Below are 4303 nucleotides of genomic sequence, written 5' to 3' on the forward strand. Positions count from 1 at the left end.
CCTCAGTACTGACCCTCTGACAGTGCGGCACTCCCTCAGCACTGACCCTCTGACAGTGCGGCACTCCCTCAGCACTGACCCTCTGACAGTGCGGCACTCCCTCAGTACTGACCCTCTGACAGTGCGGCGCTCCCTCAGCACTGACCCTCTGACAGTGCGGCGCTCCCTCAGCACTGACCCTCTGACAGTGCGGCGCTCCCTCAGCACTGACCCTCTGACAGTGCGGCGCTCCCTCAGCACTGACCCTCTGACAGTGTGGCACTCCCTCAGCACTGACCCTCTGACAGTGCGGCACTCCCTCAGCACTGACCCTCTGACAGTGCAGCGCTCCCTCAGCACTGACCCTCTGACAGTGCGGCGCTCCCTCAGTACTGACCCTCTGACAGTGCGGCGCTCCCTCAGCACTGACCCTCTGACAGTGTGGCACTCCCTCAGCACTGACCCTCTGACAGTGCGGCACTCCCTCAGCACTGACCCTCTGACAGTGCGGCACTCCCTCAGCACTGGGGAGAATTGCGCTGGATGGTGAATTTTGGATTGAGTTGATTTTAATCATTTTCAGAATTCGCTCAGTTTGTTCTCACAGCCACTGCTGTCCCGGGATCCGGAGCTGCCCGCGGTGAGTGTTTTAGTCAACAAGTGTGCAGTTACTCCCAGTCCTGGCTGGTTAACACTGAGGTGATAACCTGTCTCAACATTAAAATTGACAGACCCAGCACATGGGGTCAACTTACCAGGGAGAGGGGGCGAGGGAGGGATTTGATCAGGAGGGTGAGGATCGTAGTGGCTGGAGGAGGTTACAGAGATAGGGAGGGAGGGAGGGATTTGATCAGGAGGGTGAGAATTGGAGAATGGAGTCTGGGTTCCTGCTCTGGGGAGGGAGGAAGGTTTGGGATGGGGAGGGAATTTCCCAGGGGGTTCTGGCTGTGAGTTAGGGAATCTGGAGTTGAAGTTGACGGGTTTGTCTGCTGCGGTTGGATTGAGGTTTGATGTTGACAGCACACTCCTGTTCAGTGCCCTCACAGAGCAGATATTTCCCCTGGAGGTGGGGGTTACCAAACCCTTTCACTCAGCCAATCTTCAGTAAATACATGGGCTGGACCCGGAATACTGCCGTCCCAGTCTGGGAGGGGTACGGGGAACCATGGACAAAAAACACCCACATACCGAGCCCATTGCTATAGCGACTGAATTATCCCTGAGGTTTCCAGTGGGAGGGTTTATCAATCATAATCTGACCTGGAGCCCCCCTGAGGAGATATTGGAGAGAAACACTAAAATCTCAGAAAGAGAGACAGGCTACTGACTCATTCTCACTCAGTCTCCCCACACACACTCTGTCTCTCTCGCACGCACACACTCTCCCCCCGACTCTCTCTCTCTCTCTCTGTCACACGCACCTCTCTCTCTCTCTCTCTGTCACACGCACCTCTCTCTCTCTGTCACACGCACCTCTCTCTCTCTGTCACACGCACCTCTCTCTCTCTGTCACACGCACCTCTCTCTCCTGTCACACGCACCTCTCTCTCCCTGTCACACGCACCTCTCTCTCCCTGTCACACGCACCTCTCTCTCCCTGTCACACGCACCTCTCTCTCCCTGTCACACGCACCTCTCTCTCCCTGTCACACGCACCTCTCTCTCCCTGTCACACGCACACCTCTCTCTCCCTGTCACACGCACCTCTCTCTCCCTGTCACACGCACCTCTCTCTCCCTGTCACACGCACCTCTTTCTCTCTGTCACACGCGTGTTTAGTGATCAGAGACACTGACAGAGCAGCACTCAGTCCTGTCCCTCACACTCATCTCTGTTCGAATCGAGTTTACAAATAGATATCAATGTTTCCGAGTGACAGGAATTCCAACCTTCCAATTTTAAACACAATTTTATTCATTTTCAGCCCATTTCACACCCGCATCATCATCACAAACCACCCCCATCAGCGCACAAGCAAAACCACCCAACGGTAAGTGTCGAGGGAGGATCACTCCCGTGTTGTATCTGTCCTGGGAGTGTTTGATGGGGGACAGTGTAGAGGGAGCTTTACTCTGTATCTAACCCCGTGCTGTACCTGTCCTGGGAGTGTTTGATGGGGGGACAGTGTAGAGGGAGCTTTACTCTGTATCTAACCCCGTGCTGTACCTGTCCTGGGAGTGTTTGATGGGGGACAGTGTAGAGGGAGCTTACTCTGTATCTAACCCCGTGCTGTTACCTGTCCTGGGAGTGTTTGATGGGGGGACAGTGTAGAGGGAGCTTTTCTTTCTCTCTCTCTCTCTCTCTCACACACCTCTCTCTCTCTCTCTGTCACACGCACCTCTCTCTCTCTCTCTGTCACACGCACCTCTCTCTCTCTCTCTGTCACACGCACCTCTCTCTCTCTCTCTGTCACACGCACCTCTCTCTCTCTCTCTGTCACACGCACCTCTCTCTCTCTCTCTGTCACACGCACCTCTCTCTCTCTCTCTGTCACACGCACCTCTCTCTCTCTCTCTCTGTCACACGCACCTCTCTCTCTCTCTGTCACACGCACCTCTCTCTCTCTCTCTGTCACACGCACCTCTCTCTCTCTCTCTCTGTCACACGCACCTCTCTCTCTCTCTGTCACACGCACCTCTCTCTCTCTCTGTCACACGCACCCTCTCTCTCTCTGTCACACGCACCTCTCTCTCTCTCTGTCACACGCACCTCTCTCTCTCTCTGTCACACGCACCTCTCTCTCTCTCTGTCACACGCACCTCTCTCTCTCTCTGTCACACGCACCTCTCTCTCTCTGTCACACGCACCTCTCTCTCTCTGTCACACGCACCTCTCTCTCTCTCTGTCACACGCACCTCTCTCTCTCTCTGTCACACGCACCTCTCTCTCTCTCTGTCACACGCACCTCTCTCTCTCTCTGTCACACGCACCTCTCTCTCTCTCTGTCACACGCACCTCTCTCTCTCTCTGTCACACGCACCTCTCTCTCTCTCTGTCACACGCACCTCTCTCTCTCTCTGTCACACGCACTCTCTCTCTCTCTGTCACACGCACCTCTCTCTCTCTCTGTCACACGCACCTCTCTCTCTCTCTGTCACACGCACCTCTCTCTCTCTCTGTCACACGCACCTCTCTCTCTCTCTGTCACACGCACCTCTCTCTCTCTCTGTCACACGCACCTCTCTCTCTCTCTGTCACACGCACCTCCTCTCTCTCTGTCACACGCACCTCTCTCTCTCTCTGTCACACGCACCTCTCTCTCTCTCTGTCACACGCACCTCTCTCTCTCTCTGTCACACGCATCTCTCTCTCTCTCTGTCACACGCACCTCTCTCTCTCTCTGTCACACGCACTCTCTCTCTCTCTGTCACACGCACCTCTCTCTCTCTCTCTCTCTGTCACACGCACCTCTCTCTCTCTCTCTCTCTGTCACACGCTCCTCTCTCTCTCTCTCTCTCTGTCACACGCACCTCTCTCTCTCTCTCTCTCTCTGTCACACGCACCTCTCTCTCTCTCTCTCTGTCACACACTCCTCTCTCTCTCTCTCTCTGTCACACGCACCTCTCTCTCTCTGTCACACGCACCTCTCTCTCTCTCTGTCACACGCACCTCTCTCTCTCTCTCACACGCGTGTTTAGTGATCAGAGACACTGACAGAGCAGCACTCAGTCCTGTCCTCACACTGATCTCTGTTCGAATCGAGTCTACAAATAGATATCAATGTTTCCGAGTGACAGGAATTCCAACCTTCCAATTTTAAACACAATTTTATTCATTTTCAGCCCATTTCACACCCGCATCATCATCACAAACCACCCCCATCAGCGCACAAGCAAAACCACCCAACGGTAAGTGTCGAGGGAGGATCACTCCCGTGTTGTATCTGTCCTGGGAGTGTTTGATGGGGAGACAGTGTAGAGGGAGCTTTACTCTGTATCTAACCCCGTGCTGTATCTGTCCTGGGAGTGTTTGATGGGGACAGTGTAGAGGGAGCTTCACTCTGTATCTAACCCCGTGCTGTACCTGTCCTGGGAGTGTTTGATGGGGACAGTGTAGAGGGAGCTTCACTCTGTATCTAACCCCGTGCTGTACCTGTCCTGGGAGGGTTTGATAGGGACAGTGTAGAGGGAGCTTTACTCTGTATCTAACCCCGTGCTGTCCCTGTCCTGGGAGGGTTTGATAGGGACAGTGTAGAGGGAGCTTTACTCTGTATCTAACCCCGTGCTGTCCCTGTCCTGGGAGGGTTTGATAGGGACAGTGTAGAGGGAGCTTTACTCTGTATCTAACCCCGTGCTGTACCTGTCCTGGGAGTGTTTGATGGGGG

The 4303-nt window shown here is 54.4% G+C and overlaps 1 pseudogene across 1 annotated transcript in view; it reads left to right on the forward strand.

Moving 5' to 3' along the window:
• LOC145340257 (protein kinase C alpha type-like) overlaps positions 1-3827 on the forward strand; it is a 34019-nt pseudogene extending 30192 nt beyond the window's left edge. The window contains exons 10-12 of the transcript XR_013886222.1: positions 563-619; positions 1904-1969; positions 3762-3827. The product of XR_013886222.1 is annotated as a protein kinase C alpha type-like (transcript). The remainder of the gene's footprint in view (positions 1-562; positions 620-1903; positions 1970-3761) is intronic.
• Positions 3828-4303: the final 476 nt, after the last annotated feature.

Source organism: Carcharhinus amblyrhynchos, unplaced genomic scaffold (genome assembly GCF_965287045.1).
Source record: "Carcharhinus amblyrhynchos unplaced genomic scaffold, sCarAmb.v2.hapA scaffold_882, whole genome shotgun sequence".
NCBI classification, from domain to species: domain Eukaryota; kingdom Metazoa; phylum Chordata; class Chondrichthyes; order Carcharhiniformes; family Carcharhinidae; genus Carcharhinus; species Carcharhinus amblyrhynchos.